General features: G+C 48.6%; 1 protein-coding gene across 1 annotated transcript in view; it reads left to right on the top strand.

The window, feature by feature from the left end:
- The first annotated feature begins 12,513 nt into the window (after positions 1-12,513).
- Positions 12,514-16,893, top strand: part of LOC147736693 (lectin-like) — a 171,283-nt gene continuing 166,903 nt past the window's right edge. The window contains exon 1 of the mRNA XM_086953809.1: positions 12,514-12,651. The gene's annotated coding sequence lies outside the window, so the exon portion shown is untranslated. The remainder of the gene's footprint in view (positions 12,652-16,893) is intronic.

Raw genomic sequence — 16,893 nt, forward strand, 5'->3', positions numbered from 1 at the left:
ATCCTAAAAAGTCTGTTCTCGTTGCCAAGGTCATCTATGGTACAAGCAGCAAGACTAGAGCTGGGAATCACCTCCTGGTCTATAACCGCCTGCATGGCCCTAATACGTTTTTGGCAGCGTCTCGGGTCAGGTGAGGTCCAGAAAATCTCTCAGTGGTGTAAAGTGAAATTGACACCAGTGAGCTGCCTTGGGCAAAAGAGACAAGAGCCTCAATAAACAAAGCAAATAGAGGGCTACAATTAAGGCTAGGCCCTCAGTCTATGCCCTCAGTCTATGCCCTCAGTCGCTCCATTTAACAATAGATAAAAAAAAGAACTTAGGTCTCAGGGATTTGAAATGTCTCAGAAACACGACCAGGAGTATCTCTCACGAAAAACCTCAGTGTCCCACATGACCGTGGCTTGGAAAAATGATCTACATTATCCCTATGTAGACAGATTACCTAGCTACTGTTTAAGGCGTGAAGTGTGAAGAGTGCAAACTGGGATAAACCCCTGATATGCAAATAAAGGGGTTAAAAATGTAATGTTAGATTATAACGGAAAAATGCACTTTCACTTTAGGTACCAACTGTAATATTTTACATATTTTATTAGATTGTATGAAGATTTTAGATAAATGCAGGGAGTCTTTATGCCCAATTTTAAAAAATACGGGATCAAGAATAGGATGCAAGCTGTTAACCTCTTAGTGGGAATGACAAATTTAGATATCGTCTGTGCCATGGGGAAATTTATGGCTAAAGTTAAAGAGTTCCTCAAATGTGCAGAGTAAATATTGTAAGCTGATCCCTTAGGATAATACGAGATTGAGCAATTATAGGAAAACCGTACTGTAGGTGATATACAGGAAGTTCTTGATGTACAAAAATGAATTATTTGATTTTAAAAATGTGAATATGAAAGAGGAAATGTGTTATTTAGGCATGAAGAACATGTGCTACACTTTTTATGAAGCTGACTTGTCTATGCTTTTTAATCGAATGATGTGCTGCTAATTTATGGTTGTAAAAAAACAAATAAATTTTTAATGACTGACTGACTGAAACAAAAGTGCTGGAGAACGACGTGATTCACACACGGTGTAATGACAACTTTTATGTCTCTGCAAGTCCACCAACATAACCTGACAATGCCTGAACTACTCGACCCAGAGTGTGATGCAAGAGGGGCATCAGTTTCTAAGTGAACTATCAATGTGCATGAGACATGTTTATGCTGACAGCATGTCTTTTTAAAGATGCAGTACAAGCGATTCCAGAGGATATCTGGTGAAACTTGAAACTGCCTGACAATATCTCAGTTCGGTAATGATGACTCATTTGTGTTAGTTTGACCCCCGATGAGTGACACTTGACAGGGATCATGTGATGGCTGCCCGAGGTCTTTCTCCCCCTGTAAGCATAAGCAAAGGGTGTGATGACTTATTGGTGGGCGTGGTCTGTGTTAATTTTGAAATATAGGGGCATATTACCAAGCAATAGCGATAATTTTTGCAATTGCTTGGTTAGAGACAAAAATTTACTGCTGAGCTGCGGCGATTTTTATCGCAGATAAACCTTGGTATTACCAAGGTTTATCGCAAATGCGATAAAAATCGACCGCGATGCATGAATATCGTTGAAAAGTCAGCGATATTCATGTATTACTGAGCTAATGCTCTTAGCTATGCTATCCACCTCCCATTGGATAATATAGCTAAGAACTGCTCAGGGCAGGTGTTAGCTTTTGGAGATATTTGTGCTTAGCGCGTGTGAGAAGTTGGCCTGGTATATAATGCTCACTAATTCTTAGTGATCACTTTGTACCATGTCAAGCAACCCTTATGATGATGGTTGTAATTCAACCTTGTAGACCAGTTATCCTAGTGGTAACATGGACAAAGCAGTCTTAGGCTAAACTCTGAAAGGCATGTGAAGCCAGCTGTTATACCATACACAACCCCCTTGAATACCAAATGAAAGGGACACCACACAGATATATATTGAAAATATATATTGATTTATTAACTATAAAATCCCCTGGACTCTTTATGAGCACAGAAGCACAAGCGTTAAATCACAAGACAGTTTAAAATACACAAAAGTTGCACAATATGGATGAGCCCTAGGGGCCACCTAAACCATATACTAAGAAAGTGGTATAAGAGATACCAATGGGAAAGTGAAGAGGCCTAGGGCCTTGGGAATCGCTGGAGCTATTCGATACTAGTAGTGACTAAGTCGGGAGAGGCCCACGGGACTCGGGTGCAGTGTTCAAAGTGCACGCACTTTCCAATGTAAAGTCTATGGTGCGTAAAAAGTACAAAGTTAGAAAGTTAGGAACAACCTTCCGAGTGACCTACGGAGCTGAAACTTAAGACACAGGCCCTTGAGATGTGTACCAGTGCAGGAGCACCGGCGGAGCTGAGTTACCTCACCCACAGGAAGCGGGTGCACAGGGTCGAAGTAGTGTCGGGTTTCGTCACGCTGGTCGATGGTGCTTGGAGCTGAAGATGCTGCAGGCGGCTCGATGTGAAGAGTTCCGGTGGATCCAAGGGTGGATCTGAAGATGTGAAGACCTGAAAGCAGAGGGGACAGTGTTCAAAGTCACTAGCCAGTGACTACCGTGGAACCAGATTGGAACCAGGCGATGTCGGGTGCAAACAGGCGTTGTTGGGTAGCTTCTTTCTGCAGCCACGTGGATACCCGGGGTCGAGGACGTCCAGGAGTCGGTCACGAGCTGTCCCACGCAGGCTTCTCGCTGTTGGCGGTGTCAGCAACTTGATCGGAGCAAACAGGCCTTGGCAAAGGCAAGCCAAGCAGAAGTTGAAAGATGCTTAACACTCGGACCAGCAAGGTCAGAGCGGGTGCTCCTTTTTACAGGAGCTTGGGTAGGTCTGGAGCAACCAGACCTGCTGTGTAAATCGTCAGTTTCGTCGCCAAGATGGCCGCTGACCACGTGGCTAGTGGCCGGGATGGCGCGTCGAGTGGCACAATGCAAAAGGGCCCCACGCAGATCGAGGAGATGCTGGAGGGCTGATCTTCGGTGCAAGGGCTGCTCGGTGGTGGGGGGTTCTCAGTCCCCAAAGCACAACATCGAGGATGCCTCAGAAGCTGCGCAGTCAGCTTTTCGAGTGTCTTCCAAGAGGTCCGGTCCCACGTCACTCGGTGCCTCCACGGGTCCCTTCATTGCAGGGACTGTGGATCGGGCTCTGAGAGGTCTGGGAGTCTGGTTCTTGTCGGGCTCTGGGCTCGGGCTCCAGCGGGAGGCGGCGGCAAAGCAGACGTCGAGTTGCTGGCTGGTACCTGTGTTCACAGGGTGGCCACTCCTAGGCCACAAGGGAGATTCTCTTCAGTCTTCTGTGCAGCAGAATGTCGAAGTCCAGTCTTCTTCTTCGTGTAAAGTTGATTCAGGATGATCTGCTGTGCAATGGCACTGCTCCCACTCTTATTCCCAATCTGAGGGGTGGATCACCTACTAGGTCCCTCCTCTGGGAGGAACCAGGAAGGGGGGCGGTTACACCCCCTTTCCTTTGTCCAGTTCCGCGCCAAGCCTGGGTCTGGAAAGTCCCAGGACCGGTTTGGACTGGCCTATGCACGGGGACACCTTGTGTGCCCCGGGCATGTCTGATTCTATTCAGCCCTGTCCTACCCAATAGACAAAACCCTGTCTGGGGTGGTGCTCGCACCTCCCAAGGCAGGAAACCCTTTGTCCAGGCCACCATCTGCCGAGTTTCGGTCAGCAGCAGGAGGCCAGACTCGTGTCTGTGGTGGCAGCATCCATTTTGTGATGCTGAGGCTCTGGTTAACTTTAACCGGGGTTAAGGCTACACACATGTCGTGTCCCTCTAGAAGGGTGGAATGCTATCCCCGTCGCCAGAATTGGCGAGGGGATAGTATTCCAATTCGTATGACACCTTACTCATCATGTTTTGATAAAGCCAAACCAAAGATAGCAAATAACCGCAAGGATTATAATGCACTTAAGAGTATATGGTATGGCAATATCCCGGAACAGCTTAGGGAGTGGATCCCGACAGCTGCAGACAGGCTCAGCTCATGCTAGAGCACCATCTCACATATTTCCAAGCACTCTGCCTCCAGGATTGATGAGGCCTTCCATAGGAGTGGCTGATAGGAATATATGTGTCCAGTTTAGGTTTAGGCACAGACATACTGTACCTAAGTAAGAGGTGGTTACACCGACTTACCCCAGCTGAGTGATCAGCCAGTTGTGCCAAATATGGAGGCCAGGCCAGGGGTGGCACAATACATGCTGCAGCCCCTGGTAGGCCTTGGATACACCTATGCCCTGGGCACCTAGGGTGCACTAATACAGGGGCTCATAAGGTGAACCAGTTTCAATTCGTAATGCACCTAGAGTGCATTGGCAGTAATTTAGAGAGCGAACAGCAGGCTGTGGGTCTGATTAGCAGGCCCACAGCCACATTAAATCAGAAACCAGTGAAGCAAAAAGCAAAAATTTGGGGTGACCATAGGATAGCAGACCCTACTCTCCTACATAACCCCCCCCCCAAACGCAGGGACATTAGACTAACCTTGACCAGTTGTGTCTTCATGTTCTAAGTGGAAGTACCTGGAGAGACTATCTGCGTTGCCATGGTCAGTCCCTGGGCGGTGCTCCACTGTAAAGTCCATCCCCTGTAGGGAAATGGACCACCTGAGTAGTTTGGGGTGTTCACCCTTCATCTGATTAAGCCATAAGAGGGGCTTATGGTCGGTCTGAATCTTGAAGTGAGTACCAAACAAGTATGGCCTCAACTTCTTCAGGGCCCACACCACAGCAAAGGCCTCCCTCTCTATAGCTGACCAACGTTTCTCTCTGGGGGTCAGCCTTCTACTAATGAAAGCAATGGGCTGGTCCTGGCCATCTACATTAAGCTGTGAAAGCACTGCTCCCACTCCCAACTCAGAAGCATCTGTTTGGACAATGAACTCTCTTGAGTAGTCAGGACTCTTCAGGATAGGTGCAGAGCACATGGCCTTCTTCAGGTCGTCAAATGCCTTTTGACAGATTTCTGTCCACTGAACCTTTTTGGGCATCTTCTTAGATGTCAGATCATTAAGAGGGGTCACAATGGACCCATAGTTCTTAACAAACTTCCTGTAGTACCCAGTCAGGCCCAAGAAAGCTCTGACCTGAGTCTGGGTAGTTGGAGGGGACCATTCCTTGATGGTCTGGATCTTACTCTCCAGTGGTTGAACTTGGCCTCCACCTACAAGGTGGCCCAGGTATACAACCTTACTCTGCCCTATCTGGCACTTTGTTGCCTTGATAGTGAGGCCTGCCTTCTGCAGAGCCTCAAGCACTTCCTTCAGGTGGACCGGGTGATCCTCCCAGGTGGAGCTAAAGACAGCAATATCATCCAGATAAGCTGCACAAAAGTCATCCAACCCAGTAAGGACTTGATTCACCAACCTTTGGAAGGTGGCAGGTGCATTTTTCAAACCAAAGGGCATTACCACAAACTGATAATGCCCACTAGGGGTAGAAAATGCTGTTTTGGCTTTAGACTCCTCAGCTAACCTGATTTGCCAGTAGCCAGCTGTCAAGTCAAATGTGCTCAAATATTTGGCAGAAGCCAACTTGTCAATGAGCTCATCTGCCCTTGGAATAGGGTGTGCATCTGTCCTGGTGACAGCATTGAGTCCTCTGTAATCCACACAGAACCTCATCTCTCTCTTGCCATCTTTGGTGTGAGGTTTGGGGACCAGAACCACTGGGCTAGCCCAGGGGCTCTCTGAAGGCTCAATGACACCTAATTCCAGCATCTTTTGCACTTCAGTCTTTATACAGTCCCTGACGTGGTCAGGTTGCCTGTAAATCTTGCTCTTTACAGGAAGACTGTCACCAGTGTCCACCACATGTGTACACCAGTTAGTCTGACTGGGTGTCAATGAGAACATATGCCTGTATGCCTGTAGAACTTGTCTGCAGTCATGTTGCTGATGTTCAGTGAGGCTGCCACCTAAGGCCACACCATCAACTGAGCCATCCTCAGGGTTCTGAGTGAGCAGGTCTGGGAGAGGGTCACTCTCTTCCTCCTGTCCCTCATCTGTAGCCATGAGCAAGCCCATGTCTGCCCTGCTGACATATGCCTTCAATCTGTTCACATGGAGCACCCTGTGGGGGCTCCTGGGAGTTCCTAGGTCCACCAAGTAGGTAACCTCTCCCTTCTTCTCCAGAATTGTATGGGGTCCAGACCATTTGTCTTGGAGTGCTGCTGGGGCCACTGGCTCCAACACCCATACCTTCTGTCCAGGCTGAAATTCAACAAGGACAGCCTTTTGGTCATGCCAAGCTTTCTGTAATTCTTGGCTAGCCTCAAGGTTTTTGGATGCCTTTTCCATGTACTCTGCCATCCTGGAGCGGAGACCAAGTACATAGTCCACTATGTCTTGTTCAGGCTTTTTGAGAGGTAACTCCCATCCTTCCTTCACTAGACACAGGGGTCCTCTTACAGGGTGCCCAAACAACAATTCAAAGGGGCTGAAGCCAACCCCCTTTTGAGGGACCTCTCTGTAAGCAAACAAAAGGCAGGGCAGTAGGATGTCCCATCTTCACCTGAGCTTTTCAGGTAATCCTTTAATCATGCCCTTTAGGGTCTTGTTAAATCTCTCAACAAGCCCATTGCATTGTGGGTGATAAGGAGTGGTGAACTTGTAGTTGACACCACATTCCTTCCCCATAGCTGTCAAATATCCTGACATGAAGTTGGCACCTCTATCAGATATTACCTCCTTAGGAAACCCCACTCTGGAGAAAACTCCAAGTAAGGCCCTGGCCACAACAGGAGCTGTTGTGGTCCTAAGTGGAATTGCCTCTGGGTACCTGGTGGCATGATCCACTACCACCAGTATGAATCTGTGCCCAGATGCTGTAGGGGGATCCATTGGACCCACAATAACAATCCCCACTCTTTCAAAGGGAACCCCCACCACAGGTAGTGGTATCAGGGGGGCCTTTGTTGTTCCACCTGCTTTACCACTGGCTTGGCAGGTTTCACAGGAGCGACAAAACTCCTTGGTGTCTTCAGACATGTGAGGCCAGTGAAAGTGAGGGACAAGCCTGTCCCAGGTCTTATTCTGGCCTAGGTGTCCTGCTAAAGGAATATCATGGGCCAAGGTGAGTAGGAAGCCCCTAAATTGCAGAGGTATAACCAACCTCCTGGTAGCACCAGGCTTGGGGTCTCTAGCCTCTGAATAAAGGAGTCCATCGTCCCAATATACTTTATGGGCACCTTGAGCATTCCCAGCAGCCTCAGCAGCAGCCTGCTGTCTGAGGGATTCAAGAGAAGGACAGGTTAACTGAGCCTGCCCCAAGTCTGCCCTAGAAGGTCCCCCTGTCCCCAGAAACTCAACCTGATCAGGTTCAAGTTCTTCAGGGACAGTTCCTTCAGGGGTCTCAAGATCAGTTTCCTGTGAAGCCTGATCCTCACTTGCAGGCAGTTGGGAAGGCGCAGCCTTAACCCTCCTGTTCTTTCTCTTGGAGGGTACTTGGTCCATTGTTCCAGGATCCAAGACCTGAGGTTCAGAGAGGCACTTTTTGGCCTGTGACCTGGTCACAGCAAGGACATGTGATGATATCCCTAACATCTCTGCATGAGTCCTGTACTCAACTTCTGACCATAGAGAGTTCTCCAGGTCATTGCCCAACAAACATTCTACTGGGAGATCAGCACTAACCACAACTTTCTTTAGGCCAGTTACCCCTCCCCAGGAAAAGTTAACAGGTGCCACACTATGTGTAGTAGTGACATTGCTGGCATTGGTCACCGGGTAATCATCGCCTGGCATGTATTGTCCAGGGTCCACAAAGTTAGGTGTCACCATAGTGACACTGGCACATGTGTCCCTGTAAGCTTGAGCCACTTTATTGTTGATCAAAGGTGTCTGTCTGTATTTGCCCAGGTTACTGGGACTTATGTCAGGGGTCAAATCTATGTCCCCCTCACAAACCAGAACAGCCTGTGTAAGGGTTCTGACTAGGTCAGAATCTCCTTCAGTTCCCAAAGTGATACCCACTAATCCCTTGGTTTGAGGACCAGCACTGCTAGCTGTACTAGTGGGTGCAGTTGCCCTAGGGGCTGCAGTGCTGGGGGCTCCACCCTTTTTACACTCACTTGTCCAGTGAGAGGTGTTCTTACAAGTTTTACACCAGGGTTTCTTCTGACCTTCTTTCTTCTTCTTCTTGGAAGTTTGGGACCCACCCTCTGTCTCAGTTTGGGGCCCTGTTGAAGACTTCTGGTCTTTAGCTTTCTGCTCCCCACCCTTCTGGTCTGTTTTCTTCTGGTCACCACCCTGGTTCTGGTTCTGGTTCTTTTGCTTAACTCTGGTTCTTACCCATTTATCTGTCCTCTTTCCCATTTCTTGGGGAGAGGTCAAATCTGAGTCAACCAAATGTTGATGCAACTGCTGGTTCTGACAATTATTTAAAATATTTTCTCTCATCAGAAAATTATACAATCCTTCATAGTCTTTAACCTTGCTTCCCAGCAACCATCCCTCCAGAGCCTTAGTGGCACACTCAACAAATTCCGACCAGTCCTGAGTCTGTGTCTTCTGGGTATCTCTGAACATTAACCTGTACTGTTCAGTGGTTAAGCCTAACCCATCAATCAGAGCACTCTTCAGGACCAGGTAGTTTCTAGAATCCCCATCACTAACTGTGAGGAGTCTGTCTCGGCCTCTGCCTTCAAAGGAGAGCCCCAAGATTGCTGCCCACTGCTCCTGAGGGATCTGCTGTACTCTGCAGGCTCTCTCCATTGCAGTAATCCATTTATGGATATCATCCCCAGCTTTGTAGGGGGGCACAATCTTACTCAGGTTTCTGTTATCAAAAGACCTGTCTTTATCCTTGTGGATATTGCTGCCACCAGTGGGTTCTATTACCCCACTCTCTCTAGGCTGTCTTGCTCTAGCAAGTTTCTCTTGGGCCAGGGCAATCTCTAACTCTTGTCTCTGGACTCTCAATTCAGCCTCTCTAATTTGAGATTCTCTCAATTTGGCCTCATGTTCCCTTCTCTGAGGGCTAGTCAACCTCCTTCTGGAGTGACCATGAGAACCTCTAGAAGCATGGGAGTTGTCAGAGTCACCTGAGTGAGTCCTTCTCCTCCAAGGCTCCTGGTTAAGTTCACCTGGGGGTCTGAATGGGTTGTTACCTGATTCATTCCCAAGTAAGCTTAAGTTAGCCTTGTTCAGTCTACTGACCAGCACCTGACTATTTCTGTCATCATCTGACTCACTGCTTTCCACCTCCTCCTCTTCCTCTTCCTCTTCCTCCTCATCTACCTGAGGAGCTCCAGTGGTGGAGCCTTCCTCATCTACCAGGATGATAGGGGCAGGGGTGTCTACAGTGTCATCCTCTGAAGGATGGCCTCCTTCAGCATTCCCTGTGGGGTTTGCTTTAGAGGGCTTTAGAGTCTCAGACTGGTCTAAGAGCTCTCTTAGGTGGTCTGTAGTAGGGGAAGGCCCTGTCTTCAGACCCCTTAAGACACAAAGCTGTCTTAATTCCTTAAAGGAAAAAATAGCAAATTTGGATGGTGCCCTTGGAGGGTCACTCTCAACAGGAGTAAGTCCACTGGACCCCTCTGCTCCAGACATTGCTCTAGTGTGGGTGGATGTGTTGCAATCTACCTACACTGGTGTTTACCTACTAAACCTATCTAGTAGTTGTAGCTAGGGTGTGCTACTCCCTTTACTCTACAACAACTAAGTTCAGTAGAACCTATGTATACTAGTCTTGTTTTATATGTACCTAGAAGGTACCTGTATGATCTTTCAAATGATAATCTCAAAGATTGTAATGGTAAAACAACAGCAAGCTCAGATCCCAATCCGCTTCTCACCAATGTGAGAAGTTGGCCTGGTATATAATGCTCACTAATTCTTAGTGATCACTTTGTACCATGCCAAGCAACCCTTATGATGATGGTTGTAATTCAACCTTGTAGACCAGTTATCCTAGTGGTAACGTGGACAAAGCAGTCTTAGGCTAAACTCTGAAAGGCATGTGAAGCCAGCTGTTATACCATACACAACCCCCTTGAATACCAAATGAAAGGGACACCACACAGATATATATTGAAAATATATATTGATTTATTAACTATAAAATCCCCTGGACTCTTTATGAGCACAGAAGCACAAGTGTTAAATCACAAGACAGTTTAAAATACACAAAAGTTGCACAATATGGATGAGCCCTAGGGGCCACCTAAACCATATACTAAGAAAGTGGTATAAGAGATACCAATGGGAAAGTGAAGAGGCCTAGGGCCTTGGGAATCGCTGGAGCTATTGGAGACTAGCAGTGACTAAGTCGGGAGAGGCCCACGGGACTCGGGTGCAGTGTTCAAAGTGCACGCACTTTCCAATGTAAAGTCTATGGTGCGTAAAAAGTACAAAGTTAGAAAGTTAGGAACCTTCCGAGTGACCTATGGAGCTGAAACTTAAGACACAGGCCCTTGAGATGTGTACCAGTGCAGGAGCACCGGCGGAGCTGAGTTACCTCACCCACAGGAAGCGGGTGCACAGGGTCGAAGTAGTGTCGGGTTTCGTCACGCTGGTCGATGGTGCTTGGAGCTGAAGATGCTGCAGGCGGCTCGATGTGAAGAGTTCCGGTGGATCCAAGGGTGGATCTGAAGATGTGAAGACCTGAAAGCAGAGGGGACAGTGTTCAAAGTCACTAGCCAGTGACTACCGTGGAACCAGATTGGAACCAGGCGATGTCGGGTGCAAACAGGCGTTGTCGGGTAGCTTCTTTCTGCAGCCACGTGGATACCCGGGGTCGAGGACGTCCAGGAGTCAGTCACGAGCTGTCCCACGCAGGCTTCTCGCTGTTGTCCAGTTCCGCGCCAAGCCTGGGTCTGGAAAGTCCCAGGACCGGTTTGGACTGGCCTATGCACGGGGACACCTTGTGTGCCCCGGGCATGTCTGATTCTATTCAGCCCTGTCCTACCCAATACACAAAACCCTGTCTGGGGTGGTGCTCGCACCTCCCAAGGCAGGAAACCCTTTGTCCAGGCCACCATTTGCCGAGTTTTGGTCAGCAGCAGGAGGCCAGACTCGTGTCTGTGGTGGCAGCATCCATTTTGTGATGCTGAGGCTCTGGTTAACTTTAACCGGGGTTAAGGCTACACACATGTCGTGTCGCTCTAGAAGGGTGGAATGCTATCCCCGTCGCCAGAATTGGCGAGGGGATAGTATTCCAATTCGTATGACACCTTACTCGACATGTTTTGATAAAGCCAAACCAAAGATAGCAAATAACCGCGAGGATTATAATGCACTTAAGAGTATATGGTATGGCAATATCCCGGAACAGCTTAGGGAGTGGATCCCGACAGCTGCAGACAGGCTCAGCTCATGCTAGAGCACCATCTCACATATTTCCAAGCACTCTGCCTCCAGGATTGATGAGGCCTTCCATAGGAGTGGCTGATAGGAATATATGTGTCCAGTTTAGGGTTAGGCACAGACATACTGTACCTAAGTAAGAGGTGGTTACACCGACTTACCCCAGCTGAGTGATCAGCCAGTTGTGTCAAATATGGAGGCCAGGCCAGGGGTGGCACAATACATGCTGCAGCCCCTGGTAGGCCTTGGATACACCTATGCCCTGGGCACCTAGGGTGCACTAATACAGGGGCTCATAAGGTGAACCAGTTCCAATTCGTAATGCACCTAGAGTGCATTGGCAGTAATTTAGAGAGAGAACAGCAGGCTGTGGGTCTGATTAGCAGGCCCACAGCCACATTAAGTCAGAAACCAGTGAAGCAAAAAGCAAAAATTTGGGGTGACCATAGGATAGCAGACCCTACTCTCCTACAGCGCGAATATCTCCAAAAGTTGGTAATAGGAGATAGCGATGTTAGCGACTGCTTTCAGTCGCTAACATCTTGGCACGCTCACTTTGCATGTCATTAGTGATAAATATCACTGACATGCAAAGCGGGGCCCAAGATGGTTGCTATCTCCTACTAGCTGTCGCTAACTGGTGTTAGCGACAGCTAGGTAATAGGGAGATAATCTTATCTTTGCTTTCTTGGCTTTTAAAGCCAAAAAAGTGGAGATAAACCCCCTTGATAATATGCCCCATAGTTTCTTTTTTAGGCGTTCCTGTAATCGTATTTAGAGCAGGGCCTTTCACCTAAATGGCCAGAGGCAGAGCAGGCCTTTCGAGGACATGAAAGAGTGGGGTGTGTCGTCGACCTCTGCATTCAGCCAGAAACTGATGTTGTTCATCGCAAATGGAAAGACCTGGCCACAGGGTGGAGGTCAGTATAGCGTCCTTCCTGGTCAGGCAGCCAGGTCAGAGCATGTTGAGTGTTTTACTTTTGCATATTCTACTCCTGCTTGAGTCCAGTGACTGAGGTTGCAGTGTGCTCTTCTGCACATGAAATGAGAGAAGCCAGCAATATATTATCAGAGTAAAAACAGAAGCATGTCAGCTCGGTTTTAACTGAGCACTCATTAATCTTTGGCAAAGCCGCCCAGTCTGTCCCACTGTCCCTCCCACCAGGAGTAGAAAAACGTATTGGAGTCTGCTGTGTGCTTCTATTTGAGCTTGGGCTTGGTAGGAGATTGGAGCTGAACGCACCTGGAGGAGGAAAAAACAGCTGAAATTTCCTCCGCAGACGGAACAGCAAGTAAGTGAGCTCGATTTGTATTCTGATCTTTTTGCATTGTTACTCAGGCCGACCCCGCTCTCCCTCCCGCCAGACTGTACCATAAAGTGCGAGCCTGAGCCAGTGCTGGCACTGCAGTATGGACTCTCAGAGACTAAGAAACCTAATGCATTTACCATTGCTTGTTTGCATTGTTTCCCTGGCCGACTCCTCTCTCCCTCATGCCAGTCTGTACCTGAAGTGCCAGCCTAAACCAGCACTGACAATGCACTACAGATGCTCCGAGACTAAGAAACGTAATGCATTTACTAATGCTTGTTTGCATTGTTGCCCAGGCTGACTCCGCTCTCCCTCCTGCCAGTCTGTACCTGAGGGGCCAGTCTGAGCCAGCGCTGACAATGCACTACTGACCCTCAGAGACTGGGTAACCTAATGCGTTTACCAATGCTTGCTTGCATTGTTGCTAAGGCTGATGCCGCTTTCCCTCATGCCAGTCTGTAACTTAAGTGCCATTCTGAGCTAACGCTGGCAATGCACTACTGACCCTCAGAGACTGAGAAACCTAATGCATTTACCAATGCTTGTTTGCATTGTTGCTAAGGCTGATGCCGCTTTCCCTCATGCCAGTCTGTAACTTAAGTGCCATTCTGAGCTAACGCTGGCAATGCACTACTGACCCTCAGAGACTGAGAAACCTAATGCATTTACCAATGCTTGCTTGCATTGTTGCTAAGGCTGATGCCGCTTTCCCTCATGCCAGTCTGTAACTTAAATGCCAGCCTGAGCCAGGGCTGACACTGCAGTACAGACCCTCAGAGACTAAGAAACATAATTCCTTTACCAATACTTGTTTGGATTGTTGCCAAGGCCGACCCTGCTCTCCCTCATGCCAGTCTGTACCTGAAGTGCCGGCCTGAGCCAGTGTTGATACTGCATTACTGACCATCAGAGTCTAAGAAACCTAATGTGTTTACCAATGCTTGTTTGAATTGTTGCCCAGGATGACCCCGCACTCTAATAATAATAATAATAATGTGAAATTTATAATGCGCTCAGCTTACCCTGGGGCATCCCGGCGCAACAGACCAGAAGGAGAGACTCAGCTAATCACTACTATGGAAACAAGTTGGTCTTAAGAAGTTTCCTGAATGGTAGGATCTTGGGCTCTGAGCGAATCTTGAGGGGCAGAGAGTTCCAAAGAGAGGCCACTTGCACAGAGAAATGCCTGCCCCCAGAACGAGCTCTTCTTACTCTCGCTAACTGCAAAAGGTGTTTTTGGTCCGAGCGCAGCAGACGTGGGGGTTTGTAAGGACGGGCCATGTTAGCAAGGATGGGGGGGCCTTTGCCATGTAAAATTTTGTGGGCTGTACATAGCGCTTTAAATTTCACCCGCTCCTTCACGGGGAGCCAGTGAAGCGCTTTGAGGGCCGGAGCAGCAGACTGCCTTCTGGGAACATCCATAAGGACTCTCGCAGCTGCGTTTTGCACCTGTTGGAGGGTTTTGAAGGTCGCTTTTGGAGCACCGAGAAATAGCGCATTCCCATAATCGAGCCTCGATAGAATCAGGCCACGTATCAACAGCTTCCTTGCTGGATCAGGAAGCAGAGGTAGCACCTTTCGGGCTGATCTCAGTAAACCAAAGCAAAACCCTGCGGTCTTCCTGGCATGAGTCCTGAAGGACAGGTCTTCTTCCAACCATACTCCCAAGGACTTGATCTCCTTCTTTGAGGATGATGGGTCACTAAGAGACCGGGGCCAGCAGCTCGCAATAATGGAGGGGCTGGAATTGCCCAGGAGCATCAGCTCGGTTTTACCTCCATTAAGCTTTAGGGCGGAGATAGACATCCAACGATAAACATTGGCAAGGCAGTCGTGTAACACCTCAGGTTGTTCAGCCAGCTAAGTGAGGCCCACCACCAGCTGAGTATCATCAGCGTAACTGATGATCTTCACCCCTGAAGGGGCGACCACTCTTTCAAGTGGAGTCATATATATATTAAATAGGGTAGGGCTCAGCGATGAGCCCTGCGGGACTCCACATTGAAGAGGGAATAGGGCAGATTGCTCTGACCCTTCCCAGACTTGGTAGAAACGGTCAGAGAGAAAAGATCCCAACCATTTCAGGGCCGTCCCTGAGACACCTACCTCTGACAGACGTTGGGGGAGCACCTGATGACTCACGGTGTCAAAGGCAGCACTCAAGTCCAGGAGGATCACTGCCACTGACCCTCCTGTATCTAGAGTGCTCCTTGCCTCCTCCACTACTGCCAGCAAGGCAGTGTCTGTTCCATGGCCGGGGCGGAAACCAGTCTGGGAATCTCCTAGCAGGTGGTTAGACTCAAGATGGTGAGAGAGCTGACGGTTGACCAACTTCTCTGCAATTTTAGAAAATCCAGGCAGAAGTGAAATTGGCCTGAAGTTGGTCAAATTGGATGAATCCAGTCCTGGTTTTTTCAATAGGGCTTTCACCACAGCCTTTTTCCATCTCTGGGGCACTGTTCCCTGAGCGAGTGAAAGATTCAAGAGATCAGTCAGAGGAGTTGACAAGGTGTTAGCCACGAGCTTAAGATGTTTTATGGGAACTGGGTCACTCGGGGAGCCACTCTTCATCTCCAACAGGACTTTTATCACCTCCTCCTCCGGCTTTGAGGAATAGTGGGTAGGGAGGATAAGATTTTCTCTAAGCACCCATCCCGACAGACCACGCACGGAACCTGGGCGTCATCCTGGATTCCTCACTTTCAATGAACAGACAAGTCAACGCCGTCTCCTCATCCTGCTTCAACATTCTTCGCATGCTCAAAAAAACATTTTGCTGGATCCCCACCGAAACTAGGAAAACGGTCACCCACGCTCTGGTCACGAGCCGAATGGACTATGGAAACACCCTCTACGCCGGGACTACCGCTAAACTCCAGAAAAAACTCCAACGAATCCAAAACGCCTCAGCCAGGCTCATATTAGACATCCCATGTAAAGAACATATCTCTGGTCACCTGAAAAACCTCCACTGGCTTCCCGTCAATAAAAGGATCACTTTCCGGCTCCTAACCCACGCACACAAAGCACTCTACGAAATCAGACCAGAATGCCTCAACACACGACTGTCCTTCTACACCCCCTCCTGCCAGCTTCGATCTTCCAACCAAGCCCTTGCCACTGTACCTCGCATCAACAAGACCACCATGGGAGGTAGATCCTTCTCCTACCTGGCAGATATAACCTGGAACTCACTTCCCACTTACCTTCGCCTTACCCAGAACCACCTAGCATTCAGAAAGCAACTTAAAACGTGGATATTTGACAAGTAACTCCCCACCCCTCCTTAAGCGCCTTGAGACCCTCTGGGTATGTAGCGCGCTATATAAATCCTTTGACTTGACTTGACATTTTTCTTTGGGATTATCATGCAACACTGGAGGGATCGGGGCTTTCAGAAGTTCCTTGAAGATTTTAAACGATTCTCCAGAAGAATTGCTTGCTCTCTCAATCCTGTCGCTAAAGAAAATCTTTTTAGCGTCCTTCAGTGCGCTTTTATATTTCCTCAACTCCCTTTTGTAATTGGCCCGGCTTTCTTCCGTCTGCTCTCTCCTCCAATCACGTTCAAGCCTTTTACAAGAGGTTCTGATGCACCTAAGTTCGGAGGTATACCAGGGGGCAGAGCCAATTCTTCTCTCCCTGACAAGCCTCCTTTTATTCGGGATCAGTAAGTCCAGAGAGTTAGTCAGCCATTCGCCCAAGAGCTGATCAGCGATGTTGGGGTCATCTACGGGGTGAGGACAGGTTCTAGCTAGTTCTTCCGCCCAACTGTCCACCGGGAGCTTCGGCCAGAGTCGTTCCACAATATGTTGTCTTGGTGCGGGGTCTCTCCGGTTCCCCAGCAACCAGCTAAACGGAATGAGATGGTGATCGGTCCAGGGGAGAGCCAACATCTGGAGAGCCTGTAGGTTCGCAGAATTAGCAAAAACCGCATCAAGCTGATGACCTCTAATATGAGTAGCTCCCATATTAACAAGATGTAGGTCCAGTGCCCCGAGCGAACTTAAAAAATCCCTTGCTACTACGTCATTGGGGTCGTCAAAATGAAAGTTGAAGTCCCCAAGAATGACAAAGTTGGACGAGGCAGCAGCCAGTGGGATAACAGCCTCCATGAAAGAATCCACAAAGTTCCCTAGCGTAGCGGGAGGCCGATACACAAGGAGGCCAGAGATAGAGACAGTAGAGGAGACACGAAGGGTAAACTGACAACTTTCAGCGTTGTTG

The sequence above is a fragment of the Lissotriton vulgaris genome, chromosome 1_2 (assembly GCF_964263255.1).
Source record: "Lissotriton vulgaris chromosome 1_2, aLisVul1.2, whole genome shotgun sequence".
NCBI classification, from domain to species: Eukaryota; Metazoa; Chordata; class Amphibia; order Caudata; family Salamandridae; genus Lissotriton; species Lissotriton vulgaris.